Source organism: Macaca thibetana, chromosome 11 (genome assembly GCF_024542745.1).
Source record: "Macaca thibetana thibetana isolate TM-01 chromosome 11, ASM2454274v1, whole genome shotgun sequence".
NCBI classification, from domain to species: domain Eukaryota; kingdom Metazoa; phylum Chordata; class Mammalia; order Primates; family Cercopithecidae; genus Macaca; species Macaca thibetana.
This window is the reverse complement of record NC_065588.1, coordinates 64760967-64788327: the sequence shown is the minus strand read 5'-3', so window position 1 is coordinate 64788327 and position 27361 is coordinate 64760967. Positions and strand designations below refer to the sequence as shown.

At 40.4% G+C, this 27361-nt stretch overlaps 1 protein-coding gene and 1 non-coding gene across 3 annotated transcripts in view; one reads left to right on the top strand and one right to left on the bottom strand.

Annotated features, from left to right (window-relative positions):
- The window catches only part of RAP1B (RAP1B, member of RAS oncogene family), a 50898-nt gene extending 24892 nt beyond the window's left edge, over positions 1 to 26006 (bottom strand). Inside the window, exon 1 of one of the 2 annotated variants that reach the window (XM_050748602.1) lies at positions 25801 to 26006. The gene's annotated coding sequence lies outside the window, so the exon portion shown is untranslated. Of the gene's footprint in view, positions 1 to 25791 lie in introns of both variants that reach the window. The other variant, XM_050748601.1, reaches the window with a different exon arrangement.
- On the top strand, positions 9362 to 9495 carry LOC126931888 (small nucleolar RNA SNORA70). The gene has a single exon (XR_007717996.1). It is a non-coding gene; the product is annotated as a small nucleolar RNA SNORA70 (small nucleolar RNA).
- Positions 26007 to 27361: the final 1355 nt, after the last annotated feature.

Below are 27361 nucleotides of genomic sequence, written 5' to 3'. Positions count from 1 at the left end.
GAGGCAGGAGAATCACTTGAACCCAGGAGGCAGAATTTGCAGTAAGTAGAGATTGCGCCACTGCACTCAAGCCTGAGCGACAGAGCGAGACTTGGTATTAAAAAAAAAAAAAATCTCAGGCCGGGCACGGTGGCTCAAGCCTGTAATCCCAGCACTTTGGGAGGCCGAGACGGGTGGATCACGAGGTCAGGAGATCGAGACCATCCTGGCTAACACGGTGAAACCCCGTCTCTACTAAAAAATACAAAAAACTAGCTGGGCAAGGTGGCGGGCGCCTGCAGTCCCAGCTACTCGGGAGGCTGAGGCAGGAGAATGGCGTAAACCTGGGAGGCGGAGCTTGCAGTGAGCTGAGATCTGGCCACTGCACTCTAGCCTGGGCGACAGAGCAAGACTCCGTCTCAAAAAAAAAAAAATCTCTGCATGGGTATAACTAAAATGGAAATTTTGCAAAACACTGGTAACAAGCAGTTCTCCAATCTCAAGCTGTTTAGCTACTGCACTCACCCCTCCAACCCCAGTTTGAAATTTTGTGATCCTAAATTATAAAGAAAGGCCTAATTAGGCCAGGCACACTGGCTCATGCCTGTAATCCCAGCACTTTGGGAGGCCGAGGTGGGTGGATTGCTTGAGGTCAGGAATTCGAGACCAGCCTGGCCAATATGGTGAAACCCCGTCTCTACTAAAATACAAAAATCAGCCAGGTGAGGTGGTAAGCGCTTGTAATCCCAGCTATTAGGGAGGCTGAGGCAGGTGAACTGCTTGTACTCAGGAGGCGGAGGTTGCAGTGAGCCGAGATCGTACCACTGCACTCCAGCCTGGATAACAGAGTAACAGAGTGAGACTTTGTCTTTAAAAAAAAAAAAAAAAAAAAAAAAAAAGGCCTTAAATACTGGTTCCTGAAGTCAGGTAACATTGCTTCTCTCACTGCACTTTCTGGAAGAGAAGATACTTGATTTCTCCTTTCCACCTCCAACTCCAAAAGTAATATTTTAATAGCTAAAGAGGATAACTGTGTTCTTTTCTCATTTCCAAATAAAATCAACTAATTCAACTGTCAGATGGACCTGTTATGAATCTGTTGAACACAATGACAGACTTTAAAAATTCTTTTTGAAGGAAAAAATAAGGGGCCCAAACACTACCTCTCCTACCCTCTTTTAAAAATAAAACTTCTGCGGCAGAGCGAGACTCTGTCTCAAAAAAAAAATAAATAAATAAAACTTCTAACAAGGAACTATAAAATAAATAGAAAGCTGCTAAAATGAAGACTGCTTATCATATTTACTTTGAGTTGTCTGCCTCTCTCATAATGAGGACACATGGAAAATGTTTCCAATCTTACTCATTCTGCCAAGAAAGATCTCCTGTGAACAAGAGTTCTAAATCTAGAAAGTGCAAAATTTGTAGATTATCAGACTGTGTATAGCATTTTCTCTATTCTGACCATATTTATAATACCTCAAGTAGGAAAAAATTCCCTTGCCCTTTCCATGGATTAACACTGCTAGTAAATCAAGTTTTTTCCATTAATTACACCAACCTTCTCACTGAAATATTCAACAACATATAATTTGACATGCAACGTAAGGTTAACTTTTACAGTTTTTTTTTTTTTTTTTTTTTTTGAGACAGAGTCTTGCTCAGTTGCCTAGGCTGGAGTGCGGTGGCCACCACAATCTCGGTTCACTGCAAGCTCCGCCTCCCAGGTTCACGCCATTCTCCTGCCTCAGCCTCCCAAGTAGCTGGGCCTACAGGTACCCACCACTACGCCCAGCTAATTTTTTTTGTATTTTTAGTAGAGACGGGGTTTCAACGTGTTAGCCAGGATGGTCTCAATCTCCTGACCTCGTGATCCGCCCGTCTCGGCCTCCCAAAGTGCTGGGATTACAGGCGTGAGCCACCGCGCCCGGCCTTACAGTTTTATTTCTATAGTTACCTTTTCAGTTCAGTATTTGGTCATGTATGGTAGAATATAAACAATTTATCAATAATCTGACAAATGCAGAAGAATCAGTTTAATAGATTTCTCACCTGAGTCAATAGATAAGCAAAATAGTTAAGTGATTTTTTTAAAAAAGGAGAGACCAATTTCAAAAACAGGTAAAAAAAATAATAATGATGTAGGCTCAAGACCACCTTATTAGTTTCTATCAGATCTTTCCAAATAGGCATATTTGTGCAGAACTCCTCCCTGCTCCCAATTCTCTAGATGTGACTAAAAAAAAGTCATTCTTTTCCTGTCATCTGAACTAGCAGTAAAATCTATAGGGATGCATACTGACTCAGTATAGCCTTTACATCCCATTGTCTGGGTTGGAATCAGTTCTACTAAGTATTAGTTGAGTGGCTTTGGTTATATTATTTTAAACTCTGTCTCATTTCCTCATTTGAAAATGGAAATACGAGTATCTACTTCTTACAGTTTTTAAAGATTCAAATGAAATAACTTACCCTATGCAAAATGTGTAGCACAATGAGTAACACATAGGAAGTAGTCAGTAAATGTTAATTTGCTATTTTTAAAAATTACATCTATCTAGGTGTTTACAGTGCTTAAGACACCTAAAGGACTTCAATAGCATACTATTTTAATAGGTAACTGTATACCTGGGAGTTGTCATGGATTCTTCTCTCCATTATCAAGTCTGATTCATTCCACCTTGGTATTTCTGGAATCAATTCCATTCTCTCTACTCCACTACCTTATAGTGGGCCTTATTATTTCTTACACAGGAAAAGGAGGATACAAGAGGCAATGAGAAAATATTAATTTGCTTTACACCTCAATTTCAATGACCAGATTAGAGATGTTTAGGTTTTTTTGTTTTTTTGAGACAGAGTCTTACTCTGTTGCCCAGGCTGGAGAGCAGTGGCATGATCTCAGCTCACTGCAACCTCCACCTCCCAAGTTCAAGTGATTCTCCGGCCTTAGCCTCCTCAGTAGATGGGACTATGGGCACACGCCACCATGCCTGGCTAATTTTTGTATTTTTTAGTAGAGACAAAGTGTCGCCATATTGGCCAGGCTGGTCTCGAACTCCTGACCTCGTGATCCGCCTGCCTCGGCCTCCCAAAGTGCTGGGATTACAGGTGTGAGCCATCGCGCCAGGCTGAGATATTAGTTTTAACTGTAACAAAGAGGTTGTGTGGCCCAGAAATCAGAGGAAAAACAAATGTGACAACTACATATTAAAGCCCAGAAGACACTCCGTTTTATAAATTAAAATGTTCAGTGTTTGCACTGTGTTAGCACAATCAAGCAGGGTCTACAGAATAAAGTGCTTGCTGTGGATGCACAGAAGAGAACAATTGTCTACCTATAAAGAACTATCAGGCAAGAATTCCTAAGTGGATATTTAAACCAGACCAGTGGATATATAAATCGTTAGGGAATAGGGGAGTTCACTTGGAAAGTGAGGGCACTCTGGGGAACGGGATGAGTATGATTGAAGTCATCAAGTCATGAGTGGTGGGAGGTTTGGTGGAGATATGGGGGAATTTATTTTGTGATAATTAATCTCAACTTAGTTTTAAGGTTTTAGATGTAAGATGTCACCCCAATGAACTCTGATGATGTTTTTCCCAGCTTATGAGAAATAGAAATATGAATAGAAAAAAATACTGCACAAAACTGAAAAACCTTCTAACTTAGTGAGCTTCTCACAATAAAACACACAGTGAGTAGCTTGTATTGTACAATAAACCATAACATATAAAAATCACTTGCCAGGTGGGCATGACAGATCACATCTACAGGCCCAGTTACTTGAGTCTTGCTTGAGTGGGACGATTGCTTGGGGCCAGGAGTTCCAAACCAGCCTAGACAACATAGTGAGACATCATCTCTAAAAAAATCATTAGCCCACACAGTGCCTATCATCTCTGGACTTGCTCCCATTTTCTCTTTATCTGAAGCCTTTGGTAAAAAGGGGAGTTAAGTATCTTACATCCTATTTTTAATTTCTCTAGCAATAGATACCACTGTTGTGGTCAAACCACTGCCACCATTTACTCCACATTCTTTTAGGTTCTACTCTAAAAAAAACTGTGTCTACTAAACAAACCAAAACTACCAAAGAGTCCCTCTATGAAAAGGACATCATTCTTTTTCAACTTTAGTCAAAATTTTCCCACATTTTGGTCTTTTTTATCATCTGAATCTGATCTTTACATTTCTACATATGAATATAATCTTCCAAACATTTGCTTAAAAGGCACAAGAAATTTTTCTGTTAATTAAAAAAATTTTTGTTTGGCTGGGCATAGCGGCTCAGGCCTGTAATCCTAACACATTGGGAGACTTGAGGCAGGAAGATCACTTGAGGCCAGGAATTCGAGACCAGCCTGGCCAACATGGCAAAACCCTATCTCTAATAAAAATACAAAAATTAGTCGGGCATGGTCTCACACACTTGCAGTCCCACCTCCTCAGGAGACTAAGGCCCAAGAATTGAACCTGGGAGGCGGAGGTTGCAGTGAGTCAAGACTGCAGCTGCAATCCAGCCTGGGTGACAGCCAAACTGTCTGAAAAAACAAGACAAAATCCAAAACCCAAAAAACTCACAAGTTTCTTTCATGTTCATTTTATGTGTTTATTTTTTAAAAAGAAAAAAAAAAACAAAACCTGCAGTAAAGCACTGATATGCAAAAAAGATGGCTACATCATAAAGCGCAATCAGGGTGACCAACGGTCCAGATTTAAGCACTGAAAGTCTCATGTCTGAGGAAATTCTCCATCCTGGGCAAACCAGAATGGTTGGCCATTTTAGGTGGAATACATTCTGACAGGAATTTGCTTCTTATTTCATATTCTTAAAGACAGATGAAACATACCTGCTCTCAAAAAGCTTACAATTTTGTAGGAAAAAATGGAGACATAAAAATATGAAAAATATCATGAGATGTACAAAATACTATGGGAGTTCAGAAGGAGAGATTAGGAGATTTATGAAGAAGGTGGCGAAAAAAAAAAAGTTACAATATTTCAATAGGAAAGAACATACCAGGGATAAGAAAAGTGAGAGCAAAGGCACAAAAGACAGCATCACATGGGAACATTAATTAGACTATAGTGGAAAAAGCAGTCTGACTGGCTCACAGGGCACAAAAGGAATAGGAAAATAAAAATAGCAGGAGTCTTCAGTTAAGATTAAGGAGATCTCTGAGTATCAGTGAAGAGCTCTGACTCATTTAATAAGCAACAACAGACATTTTGAAGATAAACATGAATACTGAGAAAACTAAAGATACTTTTAAATTAACGAAAGAAGTTCTAACAGTAGAAAGCTGAACAATATATCTAGGCATGGTAAGCATTTCATTAAAATATGAGTAATATGTGATATATTTTTAAAATGTATAAGGTTGATTTGCAACAAAAACCTATATTAAAATGGTGAAAAACAAAAAATGAGGTCAGAAATAGCATACCAAATGAAGAAACTGCAAAAAACTGACATAAGGGATAGTTAAGAAACTGGTAATTCCAGCTTTATTCAATATTATATGGACATTAAGTATCTGCTATGTGCAGCCAGTGTAGATATCATACGTAAACATTTTTGGTTCCCTATTTTTTATAACAGGATATTAATTTTGATACCACGGCATCTAATATCTAAGACACATTGAAGTTACACTTAGTTATACCACTATCACAGAACTTGTAGAACAAGTGCTAACTTATAGCACTTGCGGTATTTGCCTACGAACTCACATGTATTAACAAATAAAGCAGATGCATGGGGCAGGCCCCATCTTTCCCTCAAAAAAGTACTCTGAATCTGCCAAAGTGCATGAAAAAAAACATATTCAGGCTGGATGCAGTGGTTGATACCTGTAATCCTTGGGCAACAAGGCGAAACCCCACTCCTACAAAAAATACACAAAATTAGGTAGGCGTGGTGGCATATGCCTATAGTTCCAGCTACCCGGGAGGATGGGAGGTCAAAGGATCACCTGAGCCTGGGGAGGCTGAGGTTGCAGTGAGCTGTGATAGCGCCACTTCACTCCAGCCTGGGTAACAGAGACCCTCTCTCAAAACAAATAAACAAACAAAAAAACACCCCAAAACCAAAAAAAGCAAAAAGCCCCAAAACCATACTCAGTTAAGGGTTAAATACCTCATGACCTGGGGCCTACATGTAATGATTATTGCTATATAATCAAAACTTAACACAGTGCCCAGAATATGGAAGACATCTAATTATTTGTTGAATTAATCAAAACCAGTTTCTTGCCCTAGGAGAGGTTGGCAAACTAGAACTCCCAGGCCAAATCCCATTTGCTCCCTGTTTATTTTTTTTTTTGGTAAATAAAATTTTATTGGAACACAGTCACACTCATAAAGTTGTAATGGAACATAGTTCATTTGTTGTGTCTTGTCCATGGTTGGCTTCAGGCTACAATAGCAGAGGTGAATGGCTGTGATAAGAGATTGTATGGTTAACAAGACTTAAAATAGTTATCTGGTCCTTTACAGAAAAAGTTTGCCAACACTTGCACTATAGGCGAGAGCCTGGAAGAGACGAGGATAGACCTTGCCCATTAACTCAGAGGTGGCAAATGGGTTTTAGCTTAGTCATCAACTCAAAATGTTAATAGCTACCTGTAGCTAAGTGCAGTGTTGAGAATGATTTTTGAGATCAACTAGGACTCAAAGGGAAAAAGAATCTAGTTCTCAATTACCAATGGCTACTATGGTTTAAGTGAAGGAGAGAAACGGTTGTATTAATGATTCCAAAAACATTTGAAAATTTCTGCTGTAGAGTATTTTAAATATCTAGCATTGTTGTCTGATGGTTTTGCAAAAATGAATTAATTAGCTGCAAAATATATGCCAAACAACCCCCTCAAAACAAATCAAAACACCTATAAAGAATTACTGAGAATGATCACGCTGAATGCTGAAGTCTGTCTACCAAAACCAGTGATTTCTGGCACAGATAGCTATCATTTTTATAACATTCATTCAACATCTCTATGTGACAGGTACATTATTCACTTAGTTAACAGATTAAGATCATTCATGAGGATAAAATAGTACGTAAAAAGGGAACCTACAACAAGAAGGTAAGTCCCCAGTATACATAAAAACTTTAAGATTTAAAGATAAATTGAAAAGGACAGCTTGGTAAAATATTTTACATTTAAAATGAAAATCTAATCTGTCAATTTTGTGCATTTAGATTCTCCAAGTGGCTAAAATACACATGGTCTAACATCAAAGTATTCACGCCACTGGGGTTCTGAAGTTTCTCTTCAGATTATTTTAGAAAAATCTATTGTTAACCAATAAATAAATTACTAATCTGGAACAATTACATGTCTGTATGGTGCTTTCAAAGCACTTACCATGTCCTTTCATATATTAAATTTCATTCAATCTTCAGAGCAACAATGAAGATAAGGTACTGTCTTTAGATAAAGGATTTGGCCGGGCACAGGGGCTCACGCCTGTAATCCTAGCACTTTGGGGGCTGCAGTAGGTAGATGGCTTGAGCTCAGGAGCTCGATACCAGACTGGGAAACATTGTGAACCTTTGTCTCTACAAAAAATACAAAAAATTACCTGGGCATGGTGGTGCACGCCTGTGGCCCCAGCTACTCGGGGGGGCTGAGGTAAAAGGATCACCTGAGCCCACGGAGACTGAGGCTGCAGTGAGTCACGACTGCACCACTACACTCCAGCCTGGGCAACACAGTGAGACTTGTCTCAAAATAGATAGATAACTAACTGACTGACTGACTAACTAAATAAATAAAAATTGATAAAGGATTTGAGATTCAGATTACTTACCTGAGGTTGCAGAACCACAAGACTGTAGATTTAGGATTAGAATATAGACTAGTGCTGTCCAATAGAGATTCCTGTGATAATGTTCTAGCTGGACTGCCCAGTATAGTAGCCACTAGCCACAGATGACTATCAAGCACCTCAAATGTGGTTAGTGTAACTGTAAAACTAAAGTTTTGATTTTATTTAATTGCAATTAAAACTCTTTCTACACTTTTGGATTTCTGCTACGAAACTACTGAATAAGGCATCCAGAGCTTCAATATTCATGAAAAACTTGGATCTACCAAAAGTGTCATCATCAGGGCCTATTTCTGGAAAAGCAGCTTGCCCCAGTCTTTTTGTACTTTTCTCTCACAAGGATACCACTCATTTTCTTCACGTAAATATCCCTTTGAAAACTTTTTGCTAAATTTTCTAAAGTCATGCATCGGACAAGGTTTCCTCTCTTGGAAGTTATACAAATCACATTTACATATAAAAAGTCATTAAAAAATATCAAGCAACTTACAAAATTACTGTGGAAACTAGAGAACGAAGGTGGAAGCTAACATAGCCACAAAAACCCAAAACCATATTACAAAACTGGCCAGGTGAGGACACTGCTGTCACATCACTAACAGTAGATGCTTCAGTTTATATCAGTTGTTTCTGCAGCAGAAAACTGATTTGTGGTGTACATCAACCAAGCGGAAAAGAGAAATCCATCAGAAATTTATCATCTCTTCCATCTCAAGTTAAAGTACGTGTAATTTTGTGGGGCCTATGTCAAGTACTTGTGCCCTAGCTGCAAGGGAGGCTGTAAAAGCTAGTATCTGGCATCTTCATTTTCTTCTTCTTAAGAGACAGGGTCTCATTCTGTTACCCAGGTGGGAGTTCAGAGGCGCAATCATAGCTCACTACAGCCTCAACTTCTGGGCTCAAGTGATCTATTCACCTCAACATCCTAAGTAGCTGGACTATAGGTGTGTGCCACATGCCCGACTAATTTTTTAAAACATTTTTTGCAGAGACAGGGTCTTGCCATGCTGCCCAGGCTGGTCTCAAACTCCTGGCCTCAAGTGATCCTCCTGCCTTGGCCTCCCAAAGTGTTGGGATTTCAGGAATGAGTCACCACTCTCTGGCCCATTTTCATTTTCTATAAAGCAAGGCTATCTACCAAAACTTAGGTCTGTTTTTTCAGTATGCTGGGGAGTCTCTCTAAAGATAAATTAACGTACCCTGTATATCTATCTACATGATAAAAGACGCTTTTAGTCAGGTATTATGTTTCTGTTAGATGTAGTCTGGCTGGTATGGGTCATATTCCAGCATGATGTGAAGGAAGGAGCTATGCACGGGGTATTTCGAAAAGTGCATAAAACAAAGTCACTGCTGGGAATAACGAGAGGGGAAGTTTCAAGGTCAGGTCAAATTTAAATGTGAAGACCCAGAAGCTCGGGAAAGCTAATCAATTTTAAAGTAGTGGTTGGCTACCAAACCATTTACACTTCTAACACTATTATTAGTAAAATCTCTCATTCTAGTAGGGATTGGGTGTATGTGTGTGTTTTAAAAAACACCCTGCTGCAGCCCATTAAGCCAACTGAGTTCCTTTCCTCATGTGGGCCCAGTGTGCAATGCTGCAAACAGCAGCTTCCTTGGTAGTGTATGCAGCCTGTTTGTTGTATGGATTGCTTTAAGGGACCTTGGAGCCCCTCCTTTCAGATGGATGTTCATGTGTCTGACCTTGCACTACCCCAGTGCAGGCTCCAAACAGGCATGTGAGGTGCCTTTGGAAAGCCCCAGGGCACCGTGGCCAGGGTTCACATTGGCCAAGTTATCATGTACATCCATACCAAGCTGCAGAACAAGGAGCATGTGATTGAGGCCCTGTGCAGGGCCAAGTTCAAGTTTCCTGGCTGCCAGAAGATCCACATCTCAAAGAAGTGGGGCTTCACCAAGTTCAATGCCAATGATTCTGAAGACATGGTGGCTGAAAAGCGGCTCATCCAGATGGCTGTGGGGTCAAGTACACTCCCAATCGTGGCCCTCTGGACAAGTGGCAGGCCCTGCACTCATGAGGGCTTCCACTGTGCTGCCCCCTCTTAATACTCACCAATAAATTCTACTTCCTGTCCACCTAAAAAACAAACAACAACAACAACAAAAAAAAAACACCCTGGAAAATTCTGATACTACCTTCCCTCATTCTTAAGACCTTTACCCCTAGCCCAAAAATATTAGGGGCTGTCTACTAGGACCATTTAATTCATCTTTTTGCCTGTAAACTTCCCCAATTTAGTACAGAAAAGGGTGTCTGCTATTCCTCAGACCTCTAGAAATCAGATTATTTAGTAATTTAAATAAGCTACTCAAAATGCCTTAACTTCCACAAGTCACAGATTAAAAATGAGACACTACCTCCAAAGGGATGACTTGAGACTAGGGGGAAAAAGTTATCCAAGATGGTTCTCTATGTGCAAAATTTAAAGATACTGCCAAAAACGCCCCATAGTATTTGCTGAACAGGTTGCAAAGTAGCTACAACCACCACAGAAATATGCCCATTAGTTAGGGAAAATATCTACTTTTATGTATTTCAAGCAAATACTATACTACATGCAGTTTATAAGTTGTTGAGGTAGAGGTACAAGAAATCAAAAGTGACGAACTTCAGAGTTAGTAGATAACAGTAAGAACTCCAGAACAAAGCATACCTGTTTTCATGAATCGAAGAATGCCATAAATATTTTCTCAATGTAAATGCTTAAGTGGGGTGGTGCTTTTGCAAACCACCACCCTCCACAAGAATGGGTGAAGCTTTTTTAAAACATGATTTTACAGTCTGTTTCAACACAAGGTCGAATTCAGAAATAAACAGAATTAGTCTTTCATGACAGAAGAAACAAATGGCTCAGAAAAATATTTTATTTCATTTTACTGTTAACCTCATAACCAGGATCAGATGACAAGCTTAATATAAACACTCCTGAATACATCTGAAACTTTTTTTTTTTGGAGACGGAGTCTTGCTCTATTGCCAGGCTGGAGTGTAGTGGCGCTATCTCGGCTCACTGCAACGTCCGCCTCCCGGATTCAAGCAATTCTCCTGCCTCAGCCTCCCAAGTAGCTGGGACTACAGGTGCATGCCACCACACCCGGCTAGTTTTTGTATTTTTAGTAGAGACGGGGTTTCACCATGCTGGCCAGGATGGTCTCGATCTCTTGACCTCGTAATCCACCCACCTCGGCCTCCCAAAGTGTTGGGATTACAGGCATGAGCCACCACGCCCGGCCTCATCTGAAACTTTTTAAAAGAATGCCTTGATTCTAGATTGTGGGTTCATAATCTTCATGACATTATTACACATTCAAAATGAAACTTAAGGACCAGAATATTCCTAATGGAAAATTCCCCAGTAAACCTGCCAGAAGTTCAGAGGAGAAAAATTAACCAAATAACAAAACATAGTGGAAGCATAGGTACTTCCTATAATTTTCTCTAATAATTATTTTAGTATCTCAACCTAAGCATTTATACTACCTGCTTATGCACACACTGGTTTATGCAGCTAATTGTGTTATAAAGTTGTTTTTGACTAATTTAACAGTTCTTCCTTTTACAATCTACCCTCTTCAGTTTATTCAAAGATCCATTAAGTATTCCACAAAATAAAGACCACTTAGAAAAATGAAAGGCACACCACACTGCTCTGGAAGAAATAAATAATGCTTACTTTGGGCTTTCATATACATATCATTAAAATAAATAAACTTACTTGCATAATTATTAGGCCAGTAAGCACTTAAAAAAAAAAAGGAGCTCCAAAAAATGCCTATCTTGGCAATTCTACAAGTGATAAGATGGTACAAAAAAACATCACATGCATTAATGTGTGCATCGTTGAACATTAGTATATACACCAAACAAATGGATAAAGGCAATGAGAACCAAAGTCTAGGTGGTTAATTACGCTGTTAAAATAACCAGAGCATCTGAAGAAAATACGGAAAGGGGGCAGTCACTTCCTGTAATCAATTCTGAGTTTCTAAGTAGCCTCTTCCGAGATTTACTTCAATCCTTGTCACTACCAAATGGTTCCATCGAGGAGCTTTTGTTGTTGTTGTTGTTTGAGACGGAGTCTCGCTTTGTCGCCCAGGTTGGAGTGCAGTGGCACGATCTCAGCTTACTGCAACTTATCCCTCCCAGGTTTCAGCGATTCTCCTGCCACAGCCTCCCGAGCAGCTGGCACTACAGGCGCACACCATCATGCCCTGCTAATTTTTTTATTTTTTAGTAAAGACTGGGTTTCACCATGTTGGCCAGGCTGGTCTCGAACTCCTGGCCTCAAGTGATCTGCCCGCCTTGTCCTCCCAAAGTGCTGGGATTACAGGCGTGAGCCACCGCGTCTGGTCCAAGGATTTTTAAATGAGGATTACATTAGTCCTATTTATAATATTCCTATTCTAATCTTCTATTGTATTCTTACTTTACAATTAAATGTATCAAATAATTCTTAAAAACATTAGGAGACAAACTGCCTAATATAAGACTAAAAAAATCACCAAGATGAAACTGTGGTTAAGATATGAGCTCTCAATATTTAAACATTTAAAAAAAACTGTTAGTGTTTGTCAGGCACCAACCTCAACTATTTCCAAAGATTAACTGGACTCTGCAATTATTGAATTAGGTGATTCTCCCATACCCTAAAGACTCATCACCCTCAGCAGTGCATTCCATCCTGAGTCAGGGTCAAACAGAATTCCTTGGCAGAGAGGGTTTGGAAAGCTAATTGCTTCAAAGTAACATTTTCAGACCCTGGTATCTTCTCCAAACAGTAATGAATAAAGCCTTTTTTAACTCATTTGAAACCAATTTCTTCTCTTTTTTTTTCTTCCTGAGATGGAGTCTCACTCTGTTGCCCAGGCTGGAATGCAATGGCGTGATCTCGGCTCACTGCAACCTCCACCTCCTGGGTTCAAGCGATTCTCCTGCCTCAGCCTCCCGAGTAGCTGGGACTACCGGCATGCACCACCATGCCCAGCTAAGTTTTTGTATTTTTAGTAGAAACGGGGTTTCACCGTGTTAGCCAGGATGGTCTCGATCTCCTGACCTCGTGATCTACCCACCTAGGCCTTGCAAAGTGCTGGGATTACAGGCATGAGCCACTGCACCCAACCTGAAACCAATTTCATATAGAACTTCTGAAATCCTAAAGTCTCTGAAAACTCAAAAGTTCTACAACTATTTTGGTGGCAAAGACTGACCTGATATATAATGACAAAACTTCATCTGAGCACTGATGGGAGACTATTTTTACCTTTTACTTCTCTCAATGTGACTATCCATGTTTCACATTAATACTGTGTTTGATTACTCTTACTAAAATCTAAAACAAATCTTTCCTCAAAATTCTGAAATCCAAACCTGGCACCAAAGGTTATATATAGATAAGGGATTATGGCCCTATAATCAATTTTACAAACATCTACCAGAGCAAAACACTCTTGAATTTACTTCAATTTCTCTAGTGTTGCTCACTATAATTCATAGTTAATCTAAAACTCTTTTAATATGCAGATTCTACCTTATTTTTACTGTCTTTTCTAACTAATAGATAAGGATTTCACTTCTTCCTTTGATTCTAATAAGCACCCATTTATATCACTCATTTCGATATTTTGAACTGCTAACAGTTTTATATTGGTTAACTTTTCATGTCTTTGCTAAAAACCTTTTGTGCAAAATTACTCAATTTAATCTTAACATATAGTAACTAAGAACAATTAGCTCTCAACAACATGCAATGAAATCAAATAGTCCTCAAGAGACAGATGACCTAAATAAAAAATGAGGAATTATAGTTGGACACAGATAAAAAACTTTAAAAATTAGTTTAAGGCTGGGTGCGGTAGCTCACGCCTGTAAATCCCAGCATTTTGGGAGGCTGAGGCAGGAGGATCACTTGAGCCCAGTAGTTCCAGACTAGCCTGGGCAAGATTGAGACCATGTCACTACCAAAAGAGTAAAGAGAAAAACAGTTTAAGGAGTAGCTTATGGGAACTGATATGGACAAACCGTTACACACTTTACATATTTTTTTAACTAAAATAATTATCTTGAGCACTAAGTAGTTATTGGGCTAACCATTTGAGATAGTGGTAGAAAAGTAACATGATCTTCCTGTCCTCCTGAAACTGTTTAGAGGGGATGAGAGGTAAACAAATGGATAAATATAATTATTGATTATGATAAGAACTACAGAGGCAATGAAGAAAAATGTTCCTTTATATAAGGTGATCAGTAAAAACTGTAACTGTGACATCTGAACTAAGATCCACTGTTGAGACTGAGGCAGAATTGCAGAGAGCTGGCAAAAGATTGTCACAGAAAGAAGTACAGCTGGCTAGAGCTTAGTGAGTAAGAGGGATAAAGTTGTGAAGTAAGCAAGAACTGGATTATGCAGTACCTTGTAGGCCTTGAAAAGGAACTGGTTCTTAAGGGTAAAATGGAATCAGAGGGTATTATTAAATGATCTGATTTACATTTTTACATCTTTTTAAAGGTCACTTTGTATTCTGGGTAGAAATAATGTGGGGAAGGACAAGAATGAAAACAAATTAGGAAGCTCCTGTGAGTCCAGACAAGAGATGACTGTGGCTTAAACAAGGGTGGTGGTATCACAGAAACACAGGATTTGAAAGCCCGAAAAGACCTTAACAGCCATTTAGTCAAACTTTCTCTACATAAAGATAAGGTCTTAAGAGAGGAGTTAACTTGTTCAAGGTTTCATGACCAGTGCCAAAGACTAAACTGAAGCCTGTCACCTAGGTCAATGTTATCACTACTAAACCATGCTATTTAAGACAACAGGCCAGGCGCGGTGGCTCAAGCCCGTAATCCCAGCACTTTGGGAGGCTGAGACGAGCGGATCACAAGGTCAGGAGACCGAGACCATCCTGGCTAATACGGTGAAACCCCATCTCTACTAAAAAAAATACAAAAAACTAGCCGGGCGAGGCGGTGGGCGCCTGTAGTCCCAGCTACTCGGGAGGCTGAGGCAGGAGAATGGCGTAAACCCGGGAGGCGGAGCTTGCAGCGAGCTGAGATCCGGCCACTGCACTCCAGCCTGGGCAACAGAGCGAGACTCCGTCTCAAAAAAAAAAAAAGACAACAGAGTACAATAAAAGGTCTAACTACTTAAAACAAATACCTGAGTTCTCAGATTTAATTTCACACCCAATGGAATGAGCTAAAACATATGAGGACAATGAAATAAAGGTATAATTTGATCACCTGAAGGTCCAGAGAAAAGTACACAAGGGACTACTGGGGAGCAGAACTAGTGAAAGGCTCTCCAGTCAAACTGCTTAGTGATGAAATTTCAAGACTATAATCTCTAACTCAAATATAATGTCAGTTTATCCTCTACATAGGACCTTCTGATGGATAAGATGTATCAACCACTAAAGCATCACAAGTGTTTTTCAATGTTGAGTTTATCATTCCTGTTGACCAGAATTGTGAAGTGAATTGCTTTTAACAGTAGTCTTGCACTTAACAAGAACCTCTTAATAACCATCCTCACTCTCTTTTCTGGTCTACTTCCCGCCCTTTCACCTCTTCATTGCCTATTATCACCATCATTAACCATCATCACTTGTATCTAAACAAAGAAATGTTATAAATGCTTTTTCTGTCCTTCAAAGCTTGCAAACCTAGTCTTACTTCTTTTTTGTTGAAGGATGATTAAGTTGAGAGCTCCTGGAAGAAAAAAACACAAGTATAAACAAGCTAAAATAGAAGGATTTAATGCAATATTTTCAACTAGCAACCACAACTCTATAAACAATAGTCAGTGACAACCTTGTGACTAATTTGGATGTCCTGGACATAAAATATGATCTCAGTATGTTCCCTAATTCAGAACTGCTAGAACAGCTGACCAGTTAATTATTTAATATAGAGAGCACTAAAGCTTCCTGTTAAATTTCCCTGCTCTCTCTGGGATTAGCTCATGTAGGCAGGAATTCTATAATGCTTAATCCCAGAAGCTACCCTGAAGTTAGCATTTTCACATGTATTCCTTCCCTAAACCTTTTTCTTCCTCTGGTGTCAACTTTGTTCTTTGCAACACTGGAGGTGTTCAGACTGAATTAACTCTTTTTCTTTCCATTTTAATCTCTCTAGGGAAATAACTGGCACTAAATTTCCAAGAAACTGTGCACAATACAAACTGTAACTTAACCATCTTTCTTACCACTTTCCTAATTTGAACTGATTACTAGATCCAAACAGTCTAAAAAATCCTTTAAAATTTGGAACCAGACCGGTGTGGTGGCTCACTCCTGTAATCCCAGCACTTTGGAGGACTGAGGTGGGAGAACTGATTGAGCCAAGGAGTTTGACACCAGCCTGGGCAACATGGCAAAACCCTGTCTCTACAAAAAATACAAAAGTTAGCCTGGTGTGGTATCACGCGCCTGTAGTCCCAGCTACCTGGGAGGCTGAGGTGGATCAACTGAGCCCGGGAGGTCAAGGCTTCAGTTGAGTCGTGGTTTTGACACTGCACTCAAGCCTAGGTGACAGAGTGAGACCTTGTCTCAAAAAAAAAAAAATAAATAAATAAAATTTGGACTTATCCCATGAGTTTATAAAAAGTTTAACAAGGATTGCTACAAATGTTTTTAAATTAACATAAAAAAGAAGGCCTCCCAGTGGCTTTACCCAGCACTTTGGGAGGCCGAGGTGGGTGGATTACCCGAGGTCAGGAGTTCAGGAACAGCCTGGCCAGTATGGTGAAACCCTGTCTCTAAAACTAGAGAAATCAGCCGGGCATGGTGGTGGTGCCTGCAATCCCAGCTTACCTGGGAGGCTGAGGCAAGAGAATTGCTTGAACCTGGGAGGAGGAGGTTACAGTGAGCTGAGATTGCACCACTGCATTCCACAATCCAGCCTGGGCAACAAGAGACTCAAGTCTCAAAAAAAAAAAAAAAAAAAAGAAAAGAAAAAAGAAAGAAAGAAAGAAAAAAAAGAGGCAAGAAACAGCATTCTCCTGAAAGGTAAAAAAAGGATCATTCTACAGGTGTGTTTTTGAAAAGTGTCCTTAAGGAAAGCCAACATACCAAATTCTCAGGTCAAAAAGACATTACCGAACTTGAAACTTACAGCTTTACTATGGGAAAGTTATCAAATATTTTAAAACTGAGAAAGTCAACTACTAAAAATCTAATTAAGGATTATGTTAGAATTTGGACACAAGGGCATTCTGTCTATAGATGAGCGGTCAGGTATACAAAACAAGTATTAAAACCAAAAAATAGGCTTAAAAGTAATTATTATCTAATCCATTACCATGACCAAAAGTTGAATAGACTGCTCAGAGAAGACTACAAAGAAGTTAAACTTAAATTGATTATATATTAATAAGAGATTTTAAGATAAAGCACATGAAAACATTGCTTCACATTTATCTCTGGCTCCCATTCCTGTTTCCAAAATATAAACAAAATAAATCAAAGAAGACATTAAACACTGACAGCAAAGCATGGAAAAATGAGTAATACAAAAAGAATACATCAGACAGTTGGGAATATTTTAATAATAGCGTTTTCAGATAAATCTGGATATTGGTCTTTGACACTACACCAAAACTCAGCAATTAGTTGCAATGTGGAACAGGATACCTTATTGATAAACTTTATGTTCTCTATAACATTAAAATCCATTGGTCTAGCACATTTTGGAAAGATTTCTTACCCATGTATGATTTTTATAATACTATGAATTCATCATTTGGAAATACTGACTCAGTTATGCACATAATCAAATAATGACAGATTTCATTATATACTTACAGCAGCTGATACAAGCTTTCTAAAATTTTTGCTTAAAATCTAGGAACTTTATCATTGACCATAAATACTATCACTATTTTCCCTAAAGCAAAGGCTCACTGTTTTCAAGAAAATGTCAGCCTAATGCCCAAGTCTGGCATTCTTTTAAGCAAAAATGGCATTATATGAAAAAATGACTGCTTCAGCGTGCGACTCAATCACACAAATGCTTTCCCTAGAAACAACCATTATATTTCAGTATGCTGCAAAGTGTTTTTGTTTTGTTTTTTGAGACAGCGTCTTCCTCTGTCACCCAGGTTGAAGGGCAGTGGCACAATCAGAGCTAACTGCAGCCTCCAACTCTTGGGCTCAAGAGATCCTCTCACCTCAGCCTCCCAGAGTAGCTGTAGGTGTGCATGACCACGCTGGCTTTTTTTTTTTCTTTAATAGGAGAGACAGGCTCTCACTACATTGCCCAGGCTGGACTCAGCCTCCCAAAGTGCTGGGAGGCTTGCTGTCCGTGGTCTCGCCAGTGTTTTAAGCATACTTCCCATTTTGCTGAGTATATTAAAAAGATGTGTACAAAGGTAGAGATTTAGTTAAAAATTTTTTTACTTCTTCATCAAGAGCATTTAGGTGAAACTTAAAAAACTGTGAGTGCATGGCAGTGAATAATACAATGATTATAAGCACAGTGGAGTACTCTAACCTGGTTTATTCTGAAGTGCCAGAAGTTTTATCTACCACTGTTTTTACACTACAGGTATGTCACTACAGAGAAAAGAGCAAAGAATGTCTCAGCATTATAAAAATAGTTTTGCACTTGTACACTCCCCAAAAAAGTCTAGGGGACCTCCAGGATTCCTTGGACCATACTTTGAAAATACTGATCTGGGTAATTCCTTTGTTAGACTAATCAAAAATCACATTTATTAGTTCTTATTCATACTTCAATGGGAATCTTAAGCAATGCTATAGGATAATAAAAGCTTTATAGGGCCAGGCAAGGTGGCTCACACCTGTAATCCCAGCACTTTGGGAGGCCAAGGCAGGCAGATCACAGGATGAGGAGTTTGAGACCAGCCTGGCCAATATGGTGAACCCCCATCTCTAAGAAAAATACAAAAAAAAATTAGCCAGGCATGGGGGCGCAGCTACTCGAGAGGCTGAGGCAGAACTGCTTGAACCCGGGAGGCAGAGGTTGCACTGAGTGGAGATCATGCCACTGCATTCTAGCCTGGGCGACACAGTGAGACTCCATCTCAAAAAAAGAAAAAGAAAAAAAAAAAAGCTTTATAAAACAAGAACTAATATGGCTGGTTGGGAAGTGGTGGCGGGCAGATTACTTGAGCTCAGGAGTTCAGACCAGCGTGGGCAACATGGTGAGACCCCATATCTACAAAAAATACAAAAATTAGCTGGGCGTGGTGGCATGCACCTGTAGGCCCAGGTACTTGGGGAGCTGACGCTGGAGAATGGCTTGAATCTGGGAAGTTGAGGCTGCAGTGAGCAAGTCTGTGCCACTGCACTCCAGCCTGGGTGACAGAGTGAGGCCGTCAAAATAAATAAATAAATAGTACAATACTATATTATTGTATGGTTTATAAAATATTTACAAATAATACTGCATTTGATCCTCAACAACTCTAACAACAGTATGTCATCATTCTCACTGAGGAGGCAGAGGCTGGAAAGCTTCAGAAGGAAAGTACACATTTTGCTTTAAAAAAAAGTCATTGTAGTGATTGGATTACGGATGATATTAGTTTTCTTTATACTTTTCTATATTCTAAACACTAGTAAGAAAATCAAAAAGACATGTTTGAACTCAGCCAATCTTATAAACACAAATTCAGTACACTATCTCAAGTTTGTTAATTTCAAGAGCAGTAGAAGAAAATAACAGATAACATACATTATATATCTCATCCTTATCCCTCAATTCAAGATTCCAGAGGAATTCCTGCATTTTGCTATTGTATTGAAGAACTTATGGATAACTTAAAATCTTAGAAGCATGAGCCACAAATATATTAGAGCACAATGTTGTAACAGGATTCCACATTCTAACTGCAACTTTAAAACACAAGGTAACAAACAGCTGGATGCAACATACATACCTTTTGATGCATAAAAACTAAGTAAAAATAGATTTTATATATAGTCCTTATTTTATTGACACCCTTTCAGTTCTATTAACTGAGAACTTAGAACTTAGAAACTTAGAAAGTCCCTGAATTTAGTATAAAGTAACTTTGGAAAATATATTCTAATGTAAGAAGGATAAATTTTAGAATACACAGATAACTATAATTTCATTTTACCCAGCATTTTCCATTTCCTCTCCAAAAGCTTTCACCAAAAATTGCAGGTAGAGGCAATCCACCACTTCGGCAATTAGTTCACTGTATATTTTTAAAATAAAGTTACTTAGTGAAATGCTGGGCCAGGCACAGTGGCTCATGCCTATAATCCCAGCACTTTGGGAGGCCAAGATGGGCAGATTCCTTGAGCCTACGAGTTTGAGGTGAGCTTGGGCAACGTGGCGAAACCGTCTCTACAAAAAATACAAAAACTGGCTGGGCACCGTGGCTCACACCTGTAATCCCAGCACTTTAGGAGGCCGAGGCAGGTGGATCACCTGAGGTCAGGAATTCGAGACCAGCCTGACCAACACGGTGAAACACTCCCTCTACTAAAAATACAAAACTTAGCCGGGTGTGGTGGTGTACGCCTGCAGTACCAGCTACTCCGCAGGCTGAGGCAGAATTGCTTGAACCTGGAGGCGGAGGTTGCAGTGAACTGAGATTGCGCCACTGCACTCCAGCCTGGGGGAGAGAGCCAGACTCCATTTCAACAACAAAAAAAAAAAGAAAAAGAAAAAATTAGCCAGGCACAGTATTCCCAGCTACTTTGGAGGCTTAGACTGGAGGACTGCTTAACCCCTGGAGGCGGAGGAGGATGTGGTGAACTGAGATCGTGCCACTGCACTCTAGCCTGACAGACACAGCCAGACTGTCTCAAAAAAAAAAAAAAAAAAAAAAAAAAAAAAAAAAAAAAAACCGCCAGGTGCAGTGGCTCACTCCTGTAATCCCAGCACTTTGGGAGGCCGAATCGGGCAGATCACGAGGTCAGGAGATCGAGACCATCCTGGCTAACATGGTGAAACCCCGTCTCTACTAAAAATACAAAAAATTAGCCAGGCGTGGTGGCGGGCGCCTGTAGTCCCAGCTACCCGGGAGGCTGAGGCAGAAGAATGGCGTGAATCCAGCAGGCGGAGCTTGCAATGAGCCGAGACTGTGCCACTGCACTCCAGCCTGGATGACGCAGCAGGACTCTGTCTCAAAAAAAAAAAAAAAAAAAAAAAAAGAAGATCCAAATTATTTATTAGAGTTTTTAATGGATGCTCTCTTCCTTTATTCAGTCTATTTGCACAACAGTCAAAAAACATTTAAACACAGTTAAAAAACACAACAGTTAAAAAATAATCCCCCAGTACTGGAAAAAAAAATCACAACTTATGAGATCAGAATTCAGTTAAAATGTAAAATGTCTCACTGATATATACATATGTGTATATATATAAAGTAGTGTAACTACAAAAACATAAAGTAAAAGTAATTACAAGTAAGTTTTAGGAAATGGTTTGATATAAAACTCAAACTCACAATATTAAATAATTTCTGTGGTCAGAGAGAGAGATTTGTAACTTAAAAGAACATTTCTAGTATGCAGGCACCTCATATAATCAAGTAATTTTTTTTTTCTGACAGTCTCACTCTGTTGCCCAGGCTGCAGTGCAGTGGAGCAATCTCGGCTCACTGCAACCTCCACCTCCCAGGTTCAAGGGATTCTCCTGCCTCAGCCTCCCAAGTAGCTGGGATTAGACACCTCCCACTACGCCCAACTAATTTTTTGTATTTTGAGTTGCATACTGATATTACAAAATATAGTCTTCCTGTACAATAAAAACCAGATGGAAATTCTGCAATTCATACTGTAAATATTTTTACTTTAGGGAATTTAAATTTAAAAAACTGGTACATTTCCCCTTTATTTTCATTTTTTCGTAAGTTTTAAGGTTCTTTGGAAACAGTTTTAAAAATTTTGACCCTCTACTAATTCAAAGGAAAAAAAATCTTTCTAAATCACTATATAATCAGTTGCTACTGTACCCTTGATTTGACCAACATTAGGAATAAATAGTCTAGTGTTAAGAAATACAGAATGTGATACTATTTTTTGTTGCTAGTGAATTTTAAAAAGTGATGTTTTTAAGGCAGCACAAAAGTTCCTGAAAACTTCTCTTGTTTAAAATAGAAACTCTCTATGACCAAAGAGATTTGTTTTAGAATCCGGTGCTCAACTGGGTTCAAAGTACAACAGATTATATACAAGTCAGTTTTTACTGCAAATGGATAAATTCATCTATTCTTTGTAGCTGCTTCCACTGTGCTCATGAGATTTACAAAGAACTTAAGACCTCAAATGGTAACTAGTACCTTTCAATACCATTACAAAACATCTATGAACACAGAAAAACATTAGCTTCCAGAGCCATAATACAGTACTCCTGTTTATAGATTACTGAACTAAAAATTTTGTCCAATGTTACAATGAATCATTCCATCACCCAAAATGTCTTAACTTGTTCTAAAAGAAATTTAATTTGAAAAGGTTAACAAAAACTTCAGCCTAATCTCTTAGACCATGGAGTCCTCAATGACAGGAGGGGGAAGAACACCCAGGGCATATTTTTAGTCACAATCTATGTCTTACAAAGTTTAAGAAATATTAACTTTACCTAACTTTTTTATAGAGTGAACATGTGACATCACTGTTATAAAACAGCAGTAAATAGCTAAATCATAAATGCTAAATTACTCCTAGTGCCAGTCAAATCTAGACACTGCAGATCAATACCCAACCTCCTCTTTAGCAACACAAACATACAGAGAAACAGTTATTTTACATATTTAAGGAAATGATGCAAATCACTAAGATCTGCCTGACAGTCGATAATAAAACAGCCTATTTAAATACTTATGGGGAAAAAGTAAATGGACACCTAGTAAAATCGGTCAAATTCTCTGTATCAGATCCACTTTCAGATTTATTTCACTACCTCAATAAATATTTATCGAATACCTACAACAAAAGGCAAAGAAACCTGAACGTGAGTTTTTCATCCAAATCTTAGACTGCATTTAAAATAACATGTCTAATCAGTTACCATGTTATCAATCTCTGCATAGACCTTTCACCAATCTTGAATTAGATAGGAAGATACACTTGAAAGGATCCTTACAAAAATGGATCTAGTTATTTTAACGATTAATTCTTTGCTATACCCTTCTTACATGGTGGCTCTTTATTATGGGAGAGGGTCACTTTACCTTTCTACAGCTAAGAGAAAATATTGGAATTCTGAAAAGGATTGAGGATAAAACGAAAATTAGTTTGTCAAGTAAAAGAGATTCCAAAGCCAATATGGAAATGTTTCTTTTTAAAGGCTTACACTGTTCTCTTCAAGTATCCTCTCTTTGAATGTTCATTACCATTAATCCCTAAATTCAAACGCTAACCATTACTCTGTGCCCAGGCAAAGCTACAGAAGAAGAATACCGTGAAGAATGAAATGGATCAAGTCCCTACTCTCATGGTACTTACATTTAACTGGTGTTGTATGTCTATTGCAAGGCACCATGCCAGTGCTTTAAGGCATACAAAAGAATATATATCTTGTGGTTGGGGTTTACAATACAATGGAATAAATAATATATAATGGTAACAAGAGGCAGGAAGTAATGTGTGTCATAGAAGGTAAGAGATACGTCTTTTACGCGGTCAGGGGTGAGGGGGAGAACGTAAAAGAGAGCAGAGCAATCATTTTCTTTTTTCGTTTTCTTTCTTTCTTTTTTTTTTTTTATACAGGGTCTAGCTCTGTCACCAAGGCTGGAGTACAGTAGTGTAATCTCGGCTCACTGCAGCCTTCAGGTTCAAGCGATTCTCGTGCCTCAGCCTCCCAAGTAGCTGGGATTGCAGGTGTGTGCCACTACGCCCGGCTAAATTTTGTATTTTTAGTAGAGACGGGGTTTCACCATGTTGCCTAGGCTGTTCTCGAACTCCTGACCTCAAGTGATCCGCCTGCCTCGGCTCGGCCTCCCAAAGTGCTGGGATTACAGGCGTAAGCCACCACGCCCGGCCAGAGCAATCATTTTCATGCCCCATATCACATTTTGAAATTAAGTTAGTTTAGTATTGGTTCTTCAGTTGTATTTTGATACCTGGCATATTAGAAACAACAAACTGGTTACATGTGTTCCAATGATTTACTTTAGGACTTCCTCAGATAAGGCAGCTTCACAATTTATTGTCAATGTCAAACAAGGAAATGCAAGTGAAAACACCTAATGCAGTACAGATTAAAAGCACAGATGGGCTCAAATAAGACTATCATTCAGGCTCTGTGTGCTTAAAGTTATTTAATCTGAGTATCAGTTTCCTTACCTAAAACCTGAGGATGAAACTACCCAAGTGGTGTTTCCTCCTATTTGACTAAGGTACCCACTTTTAGAAAGTGCGATATGGGAAGAATATTCTTTGTAAGATAATAATTCACTATAAAAATGTTGTATTTCTTTCTCCAGGTTGTCTCTTACGGATAGACTACTGTCCTAAAGGTCAGTGGACCCACTAATTGGTTATCTTATCTAGGCCTCAGTTTCCTCCTCCATAAAATGACAGGGTGGGACTGGATGATCTAAATAGTCCCTTCCGGCCCTTAAAAAGTCCCATGACTCCACTATGACTCAAAAATACTATTTCAAGAGTCAGCTTTTAAGAGTAATATGGGCTTGAAGTTAAATGAATGTCTCCCTTTTCTATTTATATAAGTTACTTCTTGTTAAGATATGGTCTTGTTGAGCAAGTCCAAATAGTATTCTAATTACAAAAAAAGAGTTCAAAAGTAAATTTACGAGTCAGAGCTTTAAATTGTTAAGTACTCGAAATATATTAGATGCCGCCAGCAAAACCAAAATCCAATTAGACGGAATTAATTTTAAAATACTAAAATCACAATCTTCATTTAGTGTCAACTTTCTACCCCGTAAAAATGTGATTTCCCGTTACTGCAACACACAACTGCTTCTATTCATACCAATCAGAAGTTACACGGCCAAAACGTTTTTCTAAACTATTAAAGAGAGTGGGAAGAGGGGGTAAAGCGAAGGGGAAGGAATCCATCTGCTTTAACTTGCAAGAATGATCTTTTCTCCAAAAGACATCAGTGTTTTTCAGAAGAAAACTCCGGAGGGCCCGGTTCATTGGGCGTAGTTTTAAATAAAATTCATGGCGCTGATAGTTTTAGGATTAGACACCCAGAGATGGCGAAAAAGAGAAGAGGACAAACTTCCTGGATTTTCTCTCCCTCTGTAAGATAAAGAGATTTCCTCTTGCTGACGAAGGGAAAGGCCCCTTTAACAGTTTTTCTCTGCACGGTGGCTGCTGCCAGACTAGGTGGGGCTCCCTCCGCTGCCTTCCTCCTGCCACTTCCCGCAACAAATGGAGCAAGCCAGCCCCGTTTCAGGCAAACTTTTTCCCTGTCAGGCTCAAGCCTGCGGGGCGCAGGGGAGTGGTTTCCCCCGAAGGCTCCTCTCCCTAGCTCGGGGCTAGGGGAAGCTGGGTCTTCGCAAAGGACAACTTTATGGTTTCCGTTCTAACTTCCACCCATACCACGGAGGGAACCCAGGCGACAAGCGAGGGGACTCGGGGCGGGGAGCGAGTCTTCGGGGGAGCCGGCGGGGAAAGGAGGGCGGCGGGAGAAGCTGCGGCGGCCGCGGGCTGAAGAGAGCGGGCGGGTGGGGGGGTCCTCGGGCTCTCACTTCCTCCGCCATATTTCAGACATTTGACCCCTTCCGCAAAGCGCGCTGTTCCCCCGCGGCGGCGGCGGCGGCGGCTCCTCCTCGCCGGCCCGCAAGGCAGCGCGCTAGCCGGCCGGGCGCCTGGCCCTCGCGCCACCTGCCGCGCGCCAAGGGGCTGCCGCCGCCGGGGCCCCTGACCGCCGCGCCCGGCCCGCGCCTCGCCGCACCCCACCCGCTCCCCTCAGCCGGCGCCCGGCCCCCGCCCCGCGCGGCCGCCACCGCCGCTTCCCTCAGCGGCCACGCACTCACTCTGCGAACCTCTCACGCTGTCACCGGGTCCCTGCAGCCAGCGTCGCCCCGCGCTCCCTCCGGGTCGCTACTCTCGGCGCCACGGCGATCCTGCCGCTGCCGCCGCCGCTCCGGCTGGTTTACACGCCTGACTCTGGGCGAGGTTTGGCGATGTCGCCTTGACGTCAGGCGTTCAGCCTCGCTCCAGCTTCCGCCCGCGGGCGGGGCGCGCGGGTGCACGGCCCGGGAAGGGGCGGGCCCTAGGGGGCGGGGCGAGGGGGAATCGAGGGGGCCTGGCCGCCGCGCGACGGGTCCTCGGCGCCGGCCTCTCGCCGGCCTGCGGCGCAGCCGGATAGCAGGCCCTGCCCACGGGCCCCTTAGCTGCCTGTGGGCTACCTGAATGCCGAGGTTCTCTCTAGCTGCGCCGCGCCTTCAGGCTCGCTTCCCCAGGATGTCTGGTGGGCGGAATCCGCGCGTCGGTGTTCCTGACCCTGGTAGGTTCCAGTGGAACCCTCCGAAACCCAAAAAGCGCCGCCTCTTAATGCAAACTGTAGTCACAGACTCGTCCAGTCTGTTGGTATTCGCGTCGTCCTTTGTGCTGGGCAGTAACCGAGAAGTAACGGAGAGCGCGCAGTTCCTACACCTAGAACTCCCCGAGGGAGCCCGAGCCAGCAAGTCTTTCCATTCTTGAGATGCCTTTTCTCCGGGATTGACAAGTATTTCATCCATTGGTGTCTTAACCCGGGCGAACTCTTTCCAAATTACCCTGCCAAACGCAGTTATCAGAACTATGATTTCCAAATAAGTTTGTACCCTGCACCTAAACCAACGCCATTTATATAACTAAAATAAATTGAGTATTTAAATGCGTGGCCTGGACGCTTTATTCACTTCACAGGATTACGCATAGGCAGGTAGGTTTATTGTGTGACTTCAGGGCACCAGAAAACACTCTCTGTTTCAAAATGCCTCCTTCCAAAAAGGGCGGGAACTTAACACGGGAACTTACCATTTTTACCCTTAGTACAAGAAACTTACCAGAACTTTTTCTTGAAGCAGTTTTGATGGACGAAGAGATTAAGAGAGCAAAGTGCAGGAAAAAGTGGGGCTTGAGGATCATTTAAGACTAATTTTGTTGGTTCATAATTTAATTAGGCCCTGTACAAATTATTCTTGAAATAAATCTTCATAAACGTTGATAAATTTGGAAGATAAATGGAATGTGACTAATTTCACTCCTTTTAAGAATATGTAGTGATTCAAAACTAAGCTAACCTGAGTTAAACGAATAGATGAGAATGAATTATAACAGTTCTCTGTGTTTTATAATGTTTTACAATTTAGGTTAATTGAATATATTACCTACTTCGATAATTTCTATTTCCTTAGGAAAATATTTTTTAAAAAATTATTTACTGTCTGCATTTATTGTGTATACAACATGATCATTTCAAGTAATGTATACATTATGGAATGGTTAAATCTAGCTAATTAACATATTACCTCACAGAGTTACTTTTTATTTATTTCCTTTTTTTTGAGAGTCTTGCTCTGTCACCCAGGCTGGAGTGTAGTGGCATTATCTTGGCTC